General features: G+C 47.7%; 1 long non-coding RNA gene across 1 annotated transcript; it reads right to left on the reverse strand.

The window, feature by feature from the left end:
- Positions 1–461: 461 nt before the first annotated feature.
- Positions 462–14,562, reverse strand: LOC148144110 (uncharacterized). Its single transcript, XR_015751388.1, has 3 exons — positions 14,312–14,562; positions 1,865–1,945; positions 462–1,184 (listed from the first exon to the last, which is right to left on the reverse strand). It is a non-coding gene; the product is annotated as an uncharacterized LOC148144110 (long non-coding RNA).
- Positions 14,563–15,968: the final 1,406 nt, after the last annotated feature.

Genomic DNA, 15,968 nt, shown 5'->3' on the forward strand with positions numbered 1-15,968 from the left:
GGGAGACCCCGGAACTGGGTTGACAGTCCAGTTGATAACGGCACTCAGCCGTCGCTCCTTCAATCCCCCTGCGATGGTATGTGATCTCGCTGGTGCCTCCGGAGGTTGGTAGAGCGTGTGAAGCCCTTCCCGCACAGGGGGCAGCTGAAGGGCCTCTCCCCCGTGTGGCTCCGCAGATGGGTCAGCAAGTTGGAGGCCTGGGTAAATCTCTTCCCGCACTCGGGACAGCTGAAGGGCCTCTCCCCCGTGTGGACCCGCTGGTGCCTCAGCAGGGTGGAGGAATCGCTGAAGGCCTTCCTGCACACTGGGCAGCTGAAGGGCCTCTCCCCAGTGTGGATCCGCTGGTGTTTCAGCCTGTTGGAGGAATTGCTGAAGGCCTTCCCACACTTGGGGCAGCTGAAGGGCCTCTCTCCCGTGTGGATCCACTGGTGGGTTAGCAGGACAGAGGTCTGGGTAAAAGAATTCCCACACTCGGGGCAGCTGAAGGGCCTCTCTCCCTTGTGGATCCGCCGGTGGGTTAGCAGGACAGAGGCCTGGGTAAAAGAATTCCCACACTCGGGGCAGCTGAAGGGCCTCTCCCCCGTGTGGATCCGCTAGTGGGTTAGCAGAGTGGAGGAAGTGCTGAAGCCCTTCCTGCAGACGGGACAGGGGAACGGGCTCTCCCCAGTGTGACTGCGCCGATGAGTCTCCAGGACAGACGGGACATGGAAGCTTTTCCTGCAGTCGCCAAACTTCCATGGATTCTCCACGGGGCGGGATTCCTCTGGTTTCTCCATGGCCGAAGCTTCAGTTACACACAAATACGTGTGGAGCCCCTCCCCACCCTGAATTCCTCTTCCCAGGCCGTATAACTGTTTCAGGCTCCACACTCAGTGCGCTGCAACAGTAGGGTCTCTCATCCAGTCCCACTGATGCTGAAAACGTACTCAAACAGGAACCAAAAAGCTTTGCTCCTTCTCACAGAATCATAGTTGAAAACTGTTGCAGTCCCGATGGATTGACTGACTGTCAGACATTGACGTCAAAGTGAGAACTGTAGACGCTGGAGAGTCAGTGTCGAAAAGTGTGGCGCTGGAAAAGCACAACAGGTCAGGCAGCATCCAAGGAGCAGGACAGTCAACGTTTCGGGCATAAGCCCTTCACCTGTTGATTTTGAAGCTTCAGTCTTCAGATCTTCAAATACACTGTTAAAAACAAATTACAAAGGTCATCACTGTCAGTGCAGGGTAGAAATTCAGAGCAAGCAATTCTACTTTGTGGAATATTCCTTTCTTTTGTTGTTTCACAAAATTGAAAGCACCATCTCTCCCTCGCCTCTACTAATTCTCCTGAAGGTGCTGATTCAGGACCTTACAGGGGCAGAAAAGCAAAAACATCAAGACCGACATCTCTCAATTTTGGATAACTCCACCTGAAAGTTAATATCTTTCCTAACACTGGGATACTGCTGAGAGTGAGCAGGTCTGATTTTGTAGAGCAAAAAAAAGTGTGTTTGCAAAAATCTCCTCCCTTCAGAGAATCCCCCAGTGTGGAAGCAGGCCACTCGGCCCAACAAGTCCAAACCGATCCTCTGAAGGGTAACCCACCCACAGCCATTCCCTTACCCCTATTGCTCTACATTTAACCCTGACTACTACACCTAACCTGCACATCCCTCGGCACCGTGGGTAATTTAGCATGGTCAATCCACCCGCATCTGGTCAAAGTTGAAAAAACACACACCACCAGGTTATAGTCCAACACATTTATTTGGAAGGACTAGCTTTCGGAGCACTGATCCTTCATCAGGTGGTTGCGGAAAATAAAATCATAAGACACATATAGAAAAAAGTGTCCTGCCACTGAAATGATATATTGAACAAACCTGGATTGTTAAGTCTTTCATCTTCTAGAATGGGTTGCAGCCATCATTAACATGTAAATCCCAGAACTTCCTGCAAGGCACCTTATCAAGATAACAAGGATTTATAACAAGAGGTGACATCTCAGCTCAGACAATGCATTAAAGGTGTGAGGTCAGAGTCTGTCTGTACCCCAATCTTGAGTCAGACTGGTTCTATTTCCAAACAGGAATTTACAATATATTACATGGGTTGACTGCCTGCAGATTGTGTATTTTTGAGCAAAATAGAATGTATCTGCAAATATCATTCTGCAAATATAAATTCACCCCCATGGACATGTATGTGCGTGTGTGCATGAGAGAGAGAAAAACTCTATTTCCGTGCTGTACATCACTGCCAATTTGATAACAGATGCTTTAGTCCTGTTGATGTAAATATTGTTGTAAATCAGAGCTGCATACTAACAGTTCGATGTAAGAGAGAAAGAATTCATCAAGTACGGGACCACACGAATCCTGGGAGAGCCCTATTTCTGGTTTATTTCCTAATGAATAAACATTAAACACGAGCACCAATTTATTTCTAATGTTGTTTCATTTTTCTTGTTCGATTCCCTGCTGTGACTACACAGTGCCTGGATGGTTGACAGGCTGGGAGATTGTGGGTTGGGTGTTGATTGACTGAATGTTTTATTGTCCCAGAAGGTGTAAGGGGGGGGGGTTAAAGCTTCAACAGAAATTCAGCAGAGCTGAGAACAGACAGATGTCCACATGCCTTTTAAATGTTGTAATTGTGCCAATCTCCACCACTTCCTCTGGCAGTTCGTGCCATACATGCACCACCCTCTGTGTGAACAGGTTGCCCCTCAGACCCCTGTTAAATCATTCTGCTCTCACCTCAAACATATGCCTTCTAGTTTTCTTGAACTCCCCTACCCTGGGGGAAAAGACCTTAGATTTTCCCTCCTCTCCATGCCCATTACAAAGGTCTATATGTTTACCCCTCAGCCTCTGATGCTCCATGGAAAATGTCCCTGGACTATTCAGCCTCTCCCTATAGCTCATATATTTTCTGACCCCTTTCAAAGTTTCATAACGTCTTTCCTGCAGAAGGGAGATCAGAACTGAATGTAGTATTCCAAAATTGACTGAACCAACATCCTGAACAGCCACAACATGACCTCCCAACTCATCTACTCAATGCTCTGACCAATAAAGGCCATCCTACCAAATGCCTCATTCACTATCTTGTCTACCTGAGACTCCACTTTCAAGGAACTATGGAACCTGCACTCCAAGGTCTCTTTGTTCTGCAACACTCCTCTTAACTGTGTCAGTCCTGCCTGGATTGCTTGACCAAAATGCAACAACTCACATTTCTCCAAATTAAATTCCATCTACCACTCTTTGGCCCATCCGATCAATTCTAATTTATAGCGAACTCACTTTTCTCTCTCATTCCCTAGAAGCTGAAAATCTCCATCCCACACACACTCCCTCCATTCTCACTTTGCTGACCCTAATCCCTGCTGTACCTCATCCTGAAGGGTCTGGTTCATGCTGATTAACAGGCCTACACTCAGTGGGGGGGGTGGGGGATGTCTAATTGAAGCATACATAATCTTGAACAGCCTGGACAGAGTGGACATTGCGAAGATGGTTCCATTGGTAGGACAGACTCGGGCCAGAGGGCACAGCCTTAGAGTAAAGGGAAGACCTTTTAGAATAGACAAACTTCTTCGGCCAGAGAGCGGTGAATCTGTGGAATCTATTTCCACAGAAGGCTGTGGAGGCCAGGTCACTGAGGATATTTAAAACTGAGACAGATAGGTTCTTGAGTATCAAGGGGATCGAGGGTTACAGGGAGAATGGGGTTGAGAAACCTAGCAGCCACGATTGAATGGGGTGATTAGACCTGATGGGCTGAATGGCCTAATTTCTGCTCCTATGAATTAGGGCCTCTTGCTGTCCTGGACAGAGTGAGAGAGTTGGGAGCAGGACTAGGCCATTCAGTCTTTCGAGTCTGCACCAGCATTGAACAATTCATAACTGGATATGATTATACCTACATCTAGGTGGATAGGCTGGGACTTTTTTCACTGGAACACATGAGGTTGACAGGTGACCTTAAAAGAGGTTCATAAAATCATGAGGAGGGTAGATGAGGTGAACCCCAGGTGTCCTTTTCCTAGGGTGGGGATTTCAAGATTAGGGAGCAAATGAGGAAGATGAGTGGAGAAAGATTTTCAAAAGACTGGAGTAGCACCTTTGTTTTTGAGAGTAGTTTGTGCGTGGAATCAATGTCCAGACACGGTGGTGGATGCAGGTACAGTAACAAGGTTTAAAAGTACATGAATAGGAAAGGTTCAGAGGGATATGGGCCAAACACACACAGGTGGGACTAGTTTTGTTTGTGAACACAGTCAGCATGGTGTAGTTGGACTGAAGGGTCTGTTTCTGTGTTGTCTGACTCTGGAACTGTTCTAAACTGGTCTTAAAACCATTTTCTTGCCTTCCTCCATAAACGCCCACTTCTTTCTTGTTCAAATATCAGATTAACTCAGCCTTGAATTTATTCAATGATCCCCTAACTGCAGGAAGACATCCCCACTTCTGAATTCAATTCCTCTTGCTAACACACCACTTGCCTTGCTCATTGCCTGCTGCACCTGTCTGACAACTGGCACAGAAGGACGCTGATGCCCCTCTGAACATCCATGCATCATTCCTGAAGGGCTCATGCCCGAAACTTCGACTGTCCTACTGCTCGGATGCTGCTTGACCTGCTGTGCTTTTCATTGCCAGACTTTCCGATTCTGATCTCCAGTTCTCACTTTCTCCACATCCCAATACATCACCATTTAAACAACACACCTTTCTGCTTTTTTTCCCCACAGCAAAGGCTATAACTTCATATTATGGTACTGCACTTGCCATGTGTTTGCCAATTGTGGTCTTCTCTACATCGTGGAGACTGAGTGTAAACTTGGGAAATGGATCACTGAGCATCACAGCCGGGTCTGCAGAGGCCGACTGGACCTCCCAGTCACCATCCATTTTAATTTCCTTTCCCACGCCCTTTCTGACGTGACCATCTTAGGCCTTCACCATTACCACAATGAAGCAAACCGCAAATTGGAGGAACACCACCTCATCTTCTGCCTGGGTAGCCTACAGCTCAGAGGACTCAACATTGAGTTCTCCAATTTCAAGTAACCTCCCTTCCCGTTCCCCCAACTCCTGTCCCAGCTCCTCCCCCTCCCTTCCACTCCTCCCTGCCAACCAGACTCCTCCCTGCCAACCAGATTCCTTCCACCCATTGATCAACCAGGTCCTACCCTCTACCTGTCTTCACCTATCCCCACTTCACTATCCTGCCCCAGCACCCACTTAGGGAGAGCCCTTGACCCCAACATTAAAAATAAGTGGAAAACGGTGGTGGGAAAAGAGAGTGCCGCACAGAGGAAAGAAGTTGCAGTCCGGCGTGAAGGTGAATCTTCATTCAGAGGCAGAGAATCAGCAGCAGGTCCTGAAATTCATGGCGCACCTTCCGCATTCAGACAACATGGGGGCTCTGATTGGCAAGAGTACCAGTCTTCTTCCGGTCCTCCTTGGCATTCTATTGGTTCGTCAAAGTAGGTCGCGCGCCTTTTCGGCGGACAGCAAAGAACATGCGCTGTGATTTGCTGACACCGGCAAATATGCGATGCGCCTTACTGACACCGATGAGCATGCGCAGTATGCTCTGGGGCGATGCCGTTATTACTGACAGCTTTTAAGGGTCCAAATGCAAATCGAAAAAAAAAGGGTAGAATCACATTTTTTCCTGTGGCTTCAGATTTTATTCCTTTTGCATTCTGGCTGGCTATTCAACTTTTTTATGCCTTTTCCCCAGGGTAGTGGGAGCGAGTCCAGAACTTGAGGGCATAGATTTAGGATGAGTGGGAAAAGATTTATTAGGGAGCTAAGGGGCAACTTTTTCACAGAGGGTGGTGTGTGTTTGGAATGAGGATTCCTGAAGAAGGGCTTATGCCCGAAACGTCGATTCTCCTGTTCCTTTGATGCTGCCTGACCTGCTGCGCTTTTCCAGCAACACATTTTTAAGCTCTGATCTCCAGCATATGAAAAGGAAGGGTTTAGAAGGATATGGGCCAAATGCTTGCAAATGGGTCACTAGATTAAATTAGGATATCTGGTCAGCCTGGACTGAAAGTCTTTGTGTACGTGCTCGACAACTCTATTTCTACATAGTCTCGTGAAATTGGTTCCAACTAAGTATAGGCCATTCAACCCTTATAGGGGCTGTAGCCTAACTGCGCAGACTTCAATGAAAGTTTGAGAAAGATTTCAGCAGCTCTTTTTAAAAAAAGTAGTATGTGCTTTCAGATGTTTCTGAATATGGTTTAAAATCACACAACACCAGGTTATAGTCCATGGGAGAATGGACGGGGGCACGGTGGGTGGCGGGGGGAATGGACAGGGAGCACTGAGGCTGTTGGGATGAATGGACAGGGGGTGCTCAGGGTGGCAGGGGGAATGGATGGGGTGAAGCTGTGGATGATGGGGGGAAATGGACAGGGGGTACTATAGGTGGCGGTGTGGGTTTGACAGCCAGTGCTGTGGGTGGCGAGGGGGACTGGGCAGGGCGTGCAGTGTGTGGCAAGGAGAATGGACAGGGGTACTGTGGATGGGGGGGGGGGGGGGGGGGGGGAGGAGTGGACGGGGCACTGTTAGTGGCCGGTGTGGAATGCACAGGGAGCACTGCGGGTGGCCAGAGGAAATTGACAACAGACACTGCAGGTGGTGGTGGTGGTGGTGGGGGGGGGGGGGTGGATAGGGGGTTCTGTGGCTGGTTTGAGGAATGGACAGGGGCTGATGTGGGTGATGGAGGGGATGGACAAGGGGTGCTGTTGGTGTCGTGGGGCACTGTGGGTGGTGGGGGGAATGGACAGGGGGCAAAGTACATGGTCAGGGGGAATGGACAGGGGGCACTGTGGGTGGCCGGAGGAAATGGACAAGAGACACTGAGGGTCGCAGGGGGAAATGGACAGGGGGCATTGAGGCTAGTTGGAGGAATGGACAGGGGCTGATGGAGGGGATTGGACAGGAGAAAAGAGAGAATGTTGGGGGGGGGAGAGAGAGAGAGTGAAAGTGAGAGAGAAAATGGACAAGGGGCAGAGGGTGTGGGGTAGAGAAAGACTGGCGGAACAGGGACAGAATGTGATGGGGGCCAGGGGGAGAGAATGGGGGTATAGTGTATTATGGAGGAGTGAGTGAGAATGGGGTGGTGTCCAGAGTATGAGCAGAGACCGAATGGGGGAACTGCAGAGTGTGGGGAGAGAGAGAGAATGGATGGGGGCAATTGGTGGGAAGAGAAAGGACAAGAAGCAGAAGGGGGGGTGGGGGTGAGAGAGAGAATGAATGGCGAGAGGGTGGGGTGATGGACTGGACAGGGGTGAGAGGTGGGGTGGCGAGAGAGAGAGAATGGACATGCTTCATCCCCACAGTGCAACAAATTCCCAGTTTCCACCAAAATCTCAGATGTACTCACTTAGTTCCTTGCTGTCTCCCAAATGAAAAATTTCATTGTAACTTCTTCCGGTCCCAGCAAGGGCAAAACATTTTTGAAAGCTGCTCTGAAAGTCCCGTCTTCACAACCACTCTTCTGCTTTCACCGAAGACAACTAGAGTCAGACACCACAGAAACAGACCCTTCCGCCCAACTTGTCCATGCAAACCATATATCCGAAATTAATCTATTTCCATTTGCCAGCATTTGGCCCATATCCCTCGAAACGCTGCCTCTTCATGTACCCATCCAGATGCTTGTTAAATATTGTAATGGTACCAGGCTCCACCACTTCCTCTGGCAGCTCGTTCCATACATGCAAAACGCTCTACGTGAAAAAGTGGCCCCTCAGGTCCCTTTTAAATCTTTGCCCTCTCACTTCAAACATCTGCCCTCTCGTTTTGGACTCCCCTATCCTAAGGAAAAGACCTTGGCTATTCACCCCTATCCATGCCCCTTATAAAATGTCACCCCTCAGCCTCTGATACTACAGGGAAAACAGCCCCAGCCTATTCAGTATCTCCCTCAAACCCTCCAACTCTGGCACCAGCTTTATAAACCTTTTCCAAACCCTTTCAAGTTTCACAACATCCTTCCATAGGATGGAGACCAGAATTACACACAATATTCCAAAAGTGGCCTAACCAAGGTCCTGTGCAGCCGCAACATGACCTCCCAACTCGTTCACTCAATGCTCTGACCAATAGAGGAAAGCATACCAAACATCATCTTCACTATCCTGTCTACCTGCGTCTCCACTTACCTGTACTTCAAGGTCTCTTTGTTCTGCAACACTCCCCTTCACTGTGTTAAGTCCTGCCTGCATTTCTTGACCAAAATACAACACATCACATTTCTGCAAATTCAACTCTATCTGCCACTGCTTAGCCCTTCAGCCTATCCGATCAATTCTAATTTAATTCCTCTCTCATTCTCTAGAAACTGAATATCTCCGTCCTACACGCTCTCCCTCCATTTTCAATTTGCTGAACCTAATCCTTGCTGTACCTCATCCTGAAGGTTCTGGCTTATGCTGATTAATAGCCCCACACACAGGGGAGATCTAAACATACATAATACTGAACAGCCTGGACAGAGTGGATGTTGGGTAGATGTTTCCATTGGTAGGAGAAACTAAAACCTGAGGGCACAGCTTTAGAGTAAAAGGATGACCTTTCAGAATGGAGATAAGGAGAAACCTCTTCAGTCAGAGAGTGGTGAATCTATGGAATTCATTGGCACAGAAGGCTGCGAAGGCCAGGTCACGGAGGATATCTAAGACCGAGATAGTTAGGTTCTTGAGTATCAAGGGTTACATGGAGAAAGTAGCAGAATGAGGCTCAGAAACTTATCAGCCACGATTGAATTGTATGAGCAGACCTGATAGCCTACTTTCTGCTCCTATGTCTTATGTCCAGGACACAGAGAATTGGGAACAGGAGTCGACCATTTGGTCTTTTAAGCCTGCACCACCATTAAACAGATCACAAATGGATATGGATCTCCCGACATCGAGCAGAGGCTGGGACTTTGTTCACTGGAGCATTGGACGTTAAAAGGTGACCTTAGAGAGGTTTAAAAGATCATGAGGGGTATAGGGGAGGTGAATGGCAGGTGTCATTTCAAGATTGGGGAGCAAACGTTTAAGGAGAGAGTAGAACGATTTTAAAGACCTGAGGAGCACATTTTCTTTTAAAAAAAAAGGAGTGGTTTGTGTGTGGAATGAACGTCTAGAGCAAGTGATAGATGCAGGTACAGTAACATTTAAAAGATGTTTGGATAAGTACATGAATAGGAAAGGTACGGAGGGATGTGGGCCAAACACAGACAGGTGGGATTAGTTTAATTTGTGAATATAGTCAGCATAGATAGAAGGGTGTGTTTCTATGCTGTATGACTGTCACTGTTCTGTACTGGCCTTAAAACTATTTTCTTGCCTTCCCCAAGAACCATCCACTTCTCTGTTGTTCAAAAATGATATGAACTCAGGGGGTCATGGAATATATTCAAGGCTAACTGCAGGAAGGCATCCCCACTTCTAAACTCAATTCCTCTTGCTCATATACCACTTGCCTTGCTGATCGCTTGCTGCACCTGTCTGACAACTGTCATTGACTGGTGTAGGAGGACGCTGATGCTCCTTTGTCCATCCACACATCGTTCCTGATGAAGGGCTCTTACCCGAAACGTCAACTATCCTACTCCTCGGATGCTGTCTGACCTGCTGTGCTTTTCCAGCACCACACATTTTGACTCTGATCTCCAGCATTTGCAGTCTTCACTTTCTCCACTTCCCAATATATCACCATTTAAACAATACACCTCATTTCTACTTTGTTTTTTCCACAGCAAAGGCGATAACTTCACACGGTGGTACTTCAGTTTTTAGGTGTTTGAGGCACAGACCTGGACCAGTTTTTCCCGAGTCTGTCCTCTTTCTGGATTCACTCCCTTTCTTTTCAGTTGCTGCAAGTCAACAATTGGATCCCAGCATGAAAATAAAAGAAATAGAAAAGGGAGTGAGAGAAGAGAGTGCTGTTGGACAGAGGAAGGAAATTACAGTCTTGGATGAATCTCAATCTTCATTCAGAGAGAGAGAGAGAGAGAGAGAGAGAGAGAGAGAGAGAGAGAGAGAGGAGCAGCAGCAGCTTCAGAAGCTCATGGGTCAAGATTAGAGTGGTGCTAGAAAAGCACAGCAAGTCAGGCAGCATCCGAGGAGCAGGAAAATCGACATCTCGGATTCAGACAATAGGGCTGTTCTGAATGGCAGGAGGACCAGGCTCCTCCTTCCGGTGTTCCAGTGCTCCTCATTGGGCTGGCAAATGAAATTCATGTATCATTTGTACTGACAGATAGAAACGTGCAGTTTTTTGCAGACACCGGCGAACATGCGCAATGCTTGCCGACACCGAGGGGCACATGCAGTCGGCTTTGTAGATATGCTGGCGTAACTGACAGATTCAACTGTCCAAATGTCAATAGAAGGAAAAAAGGGTAGAGCCACAATTTTATTTCACCTCCCCATCCCTGGCTCGACATAACCACACATGCTCCTCGCTATTCTCCTCACCCCTTATGATTTTTCAAATCTCAATAAGGTCATTCCTCAACCTCCTCCACTCCAGTGAAAAAGTCCCAGCCTCTCTCTATAACTCAAACCCTCCAGTCCTGGCAACATCCAGGTAAATCTTTGCTGAACCCTCTCCAATAGTATTCTTCCTATTACAGGGGGAACAGAACTGTACGCAATACTCCAAAAACAAAATGGCCTCACCAACATCCTGTACAACCTCAACATAGAACAAAGAAAATTTACAACCCAGGAACAGGCCCTTCGGCCCTTCAAGCCTAAGTTGATCCAATTAGTTTAATTTGTGAATATAGTCAGCATGGACGAGTTGGACTGAAGGATCTGTTTCTATGCTGTATGACTGTCACTGTTCTATACTGGTGTTAAAACTATTTTCTTGCCTTCCCCACTAACCATCCACTTCTCTGTTGGTCAAAACTCAGATGAACTCAGCCTTGAATATATTCAATGACCCCCTAACTGAAGGAAGAAATCCCCACTTCTGAACTCAATTCCTCTTGCTAATATTCCATTTGCCTTGCTGATTGCTTGCTGCACCTGTCTGACAACTGGCATCGACTGGTGTAGGAAGACACTGAGGCCCCTTTGGACATCCACACAGAGTCTTCGAGTCATAGAGATGTACAGCATGGAAACAGACCCTTCAGTCCAACCCGTCCATGTCGACTAGATATCCCAACCCAATCTAGTCCCACCTGCCACCACCCGGCCCATATCCCTCCAAACCCTTCCTATTCATATACCCATCCAAATGCCTCTTAAATGTTGCAATTGTACCAGCCTCCACCACTTCCTCTGGCAGCTCCCTCTGCATGAAAAGGTTGCCCCTTAGGTCTCTTTTATATCTTTCCCCTCTCACCCTAAACCACATCATTCCAGATGAAGGGCTTGTGCCCGATACGTCAACTTTCCTACTCCTTGGATGCTGCCTGACTTGCTTTTCCAGCACGGCACTTTTTGACTCTGATCTCCAGCATTTACAGTCCTCGCTTTCTCTACTTCCCAATATATCACCATTTAAACAATACACCTCATTTCTGCTTTGTTTTTCACAGCAAAGACTATAACTTCACACTGTGATCTTGCACTTGCCATGTGTTTGAGGCACAGACCTAGACTAGCTTTTCCACAGTCTGTCCTCTTTCTGGATTCACTCCGTTTCTTTTCAGTTGCTGCAAGTCAACAATTGGATCCCAGCATGAAAATAAAAGAAATAGAAAAGGGAGTGAGAGAAGAGAGTGCTGTTGGACAGAGGAAGGAAATTACAGTCTTGGATGAATCTCAGTCTTCATTCAGAGAGAGAAGACCAACAGCAGCTTCAGAAGTTCATGGGTCAAGATTAGAAAAGCACAGCAGGTCAGGCAGCATCCGAGGAGCAGGAAAATCGATGTCTCGGATTCAGACAATAGGGCTGCTCTCAATGGCAGGAGGACCAGACTCCTTCCGGAGTTCCAGTGCTCCTCATTGGTCCGGCCTCTAATAGTCTTCTTCCTATTACAGGGTGACCAGAACTGTACTCAGTACTCCAGAAAAATGGCCTCACCAACATCCTGTACAACCTCAATGTAGAACAAAGAAAATTTACAACCCAGGAACAGGCCCGACAGCCCTCCAAGTCTAAGCTGATCCAAATCCCCTGTCTAAACCTCATCGCCCAATTCCTGAATCTGTATCCCTCAGTTCTCCAACGACACATGCATCTGTCCAGGTGCACTTTAAATGAATCTACCGTCCCTGCCTCTACTGGTAATGTGTTCCAGGCACCTATCACCCTCTGAGTAACGTACTTTCTGTGTGCATCTCCAACATGATGTCCCAACTCCTGTACTCAGCAAGTGAACAATGACGGCAAGTGTGCGAAACACCTTCTTCACTCCCCTATTTACCAGTGATGTAGTTTTCAAGAACAATGAACCTGAACACCACCAGGTCTCTGTTCTACAACACGACCCAGGGCCCTACCCATTACCTGTTCAAGTCTTGCCGCCCTCTATTTTAGCAAAATGCAAACCCTCACTTATATCCATACCTCTCTCAGACATATGCATACACCACCCCCTCAAAACTCTCACCCTCTCGCAGGCTCATACTCCATCACAATCACACTTTATCAAGCAGGCACTCATGCAAATACACACTCTCCTACGCGCAGTCTTACACACAAACTCTCACACACACTTCTCTGATGAAGGGCCTTTCCCCGAAACGTCGATTTTCCTGCTCCTCGGATGCTGCCTGACTTGCTGCAGCACCACATTCTCGATCCTAAACCTATTACCCTCTAGTTCTGGACTGCCCCATCCAAAGGAAAATACCATGTCTATTTATCCTATCCATGCCCCTCATGATGATATAAAAGTGTATAAGGTCACTCCTCAGACTCTGGCAAGCTATGGAAAACAGTTGCAACCAGAACTTCTGTCTTTCCTCACCAAGACACATACCTGAGGTCGTAAAGTCTGCTCCCTCTCTGGATTCACTCCAGTTGCTACAAGTGAGCCTGTTCCGTCATTCATTAAGATCATGGCTGATCTATCCATTGTCTCATCTCCTCCTCCCTGCACGGTCACAAGCAACCCCTTAATTTCCCCAATCAGGCCAAATCCCACCTAACTGTGTCTTGAATATACTTAATGAAGTTGCCTCTATTGCTTCCTTGGCCAGAGTATTCCACAGATTTTCATGAATGGCTTTTGCCCGAAATATCGATTTTCCTGCTCTCCGGATGCTGCCTGACCTGCTGTGCTTTTCCAGCACCACTCTAATCTAGACTATTCCATACATTCACGACCCTCTGGGAAAAGCAGTTCCTCCTCATCTCGGTCTAAAAGCTACTTCCTCTAACCTTGAGGCCTCGTCTCACCGACCAGCAGAAATGACCGGATAGGGTAGGGCTTCATCCCCACAGTGCAATGACATTGGGAAGATGTTTCCATTGGTAGGAGAGACTAGGACCAGAGGACATAGCTTTAAGAATAAAGGGAAGACCTTTAGGAACAGAGATAAGCGATGTCTCCTTTTCTACCGACAGTGAGGAGCATGGACAATGTGTTGGTGACACAGCGAGCAGGCGCGCTGTTGTTCACACCGAGGAGCAGACACAATATGCTCTGTAGCGATGCTGGTATTATTGACAGATGTTAAGTGTTCAAATGCCAATAGAAGAAATATGGGGTCGAGCCACATTTTTCCCCCTCCCCCCATGAGGCTCAACATTTTATAGCTTTCGCATTTTGTCTGGTTGCTCAACTTTTTTTTTAAGTGTCTTTTCCCCAGAATAGGAGTGAGGTTCACAACAAGAGGGCATAGGTTTAGGGTGCGAGCAGAAAGATATAAAAGGTACCGAAGGGGCAACTTTTCCATGCAGAGGGTGGTGCACGTATGGAATGAGCTGCGAGAGGAAGTAGTGGAGGCTGGTATAATTACAGCATTTAAAAGGCATCTGGATGGGAATATGAATAGGAAGGGTTTAGTGGGACATGAACCAAGTGCTGACAAATGGGACTAGATTAATTTAGGATATCTAGTTGGCATAGACAGGTTGGACGAATGGGTCTGTTTCCGTGCTGTACATCTCTATGACTCTAAATATTAAAAAGTATATTTTTCCAAATAACAAACTATCTCCATGTTAACAAGGCTTAGTGCACCACATACTTTACTAACCATTCTCAACAGGTCCTGCCCCTTCAGTGAGGGTAAACAGCACAAGCGCCAGTAAAAGCAGATGGAAAGTGAGTGTAAAATGTCACTATGACAGGACAGGCCCCACATTCCTTCCCCTCCGTCCCCCCACAACCTGCCTCACCTTTCACCTCCCGGGCCCAGTACCTTCCAGGTGGCCCCATAGTTGACACAGGGGCCGCCCCACGACCAGTAGAACTCCACCACCCAGGCGGCCGACGAGTTCCCAAGCAGGCCCTTAACCCCATCCGCCTCCAGAATGCTCACCGGCTCCTGCCTGCTGTACAGCCGGCCGGTGTGGCCGTGACACAGCAGCTGAGCCAGGAAGGCGGCGGTGCCCAGTGACGGGTGTCTGCCCCGGGCCGCACGGCGCCATTTTCCTAACGGCCGCCCTCCCGCCGCTTCCCCGCTCGAGCGACTTCTCCTCCCAACCGCCTTCGCCCCCGCGTGACGTCTGCACGGGGGGATGGGCGGGGCCGGGGGAGCCTCACCGTCACCAAGCAACAGCCACCTCGCGCTACAACTGCTCATTCACAAAAACAAACTCTCCTGTCTCGCTCTGCAGCTGCAGGGGGGACACTGCCACGTTTCCAGGAGCCCTGTCTACATTGGGAAAGCTCACGGCTCAATTTAAACAGATATTCCGACATCTAACGGAATGGCGTCATATCTAAAGGGGGAAATCTGCATTTTAAAAGGGACGTGGACATTTTAACGGGTATTTCTGCAAATAAAGAGGTTTAAATTGACGAGATTACATTTCAAAAGGATGTGGGCACATTCAAAGGGATATCTTAATATGTAAAGTGACGCAGTTATATCTAAATGAATCTACATTTCGAAGAGACGTTGCCCTATTTATAAGTAGAGACAATAAGTGTGAATTCTGTCTGTGTCCCAATGTTGAGTCAGACTGACATTTTTCTTAGAAAAGCTCTGCATTTAAATTACATTCTTGAGAAGGTAAGTTATCGATTCGGGTGTAGGTTAGGGAGGATTGGCCGTGCTAAGTTACCCATAGTGACCAGGGATGTACAGGTTAGGGTGGCTTGGTCATGGGAAATACGCAGTAAGGGGTTGGGTATGGGTGGGATACTGTTCAGAGGGCCAGAGTGAAACAGATGGGCTGAACGGTCTGCTTCGACATTGTCGGAATTCGATGACCCTCCCCACCAAAGGAGCATTTTATCTGCATCTATCCTGTCAAGCCCCTTTCAGAATTCTACTGGTTTTAATAAAGGTATACAGCACAGAAACAGACACTTCGGTCCAATTCGTCCATGCCGACCAGGATTCCAAACTAAACCAGTCCCACTTGCCTGCATTTGGCCCATATCCCTCTAAACCTTTCTATTCATGTACCCATCCAAATGCTTTTTCAATGTTGTCACTGTACCTGCAGCTACCACATCCTCAGCAAGTTCATTCCACATGCAAATCACCCTCTTTCAAACTTTTGCCCCTCCAGTTCGTTTGAAATCTCTCTCCTCACATTAAAACAAAATGGCCCCTAGTTTTGAGCACGCCGATGCTAAGCAAGAGCCCTTTGTTATTCACCTTACCTCCAATCCTCATGATTTTATCAATCTCAATGAGGTCACCCCCCCAACGTCCTGTGCTCCAGTGAATAAAGACCTAGCCTCTCCTTCTAACTCAAACCCTCCAGTCCTTACAACATCCTGGTAAATCTTTATTAAACCCTCTCTAATAGTATTCTTCCTATTACAGGGCCAACAGAACTGTACTGAGTACTCTGAAAGTGGCCTCACCAACATCCTGTA

Source organism: Chiloscyllium plagiosum, unplaced genomic scaffold (genome assembly GCF_037043375.1).
Source record: "Chiloscyllium plagiosum isolate Xiang-an unplaced genomic scaffold, Cpla_swu_hap1 HiC_scaffold_27, whole genome shotgun sequence".
In the NCBI taxonomy this organism is placed as follows: domain Eukaryota; kingdom Metazoa; phylum Chordata; class Chondrichthyes; order Orectolobiformes; family Hemiscylliidae; genus Chiloscyllium; species Chiloscyllium plagiosum.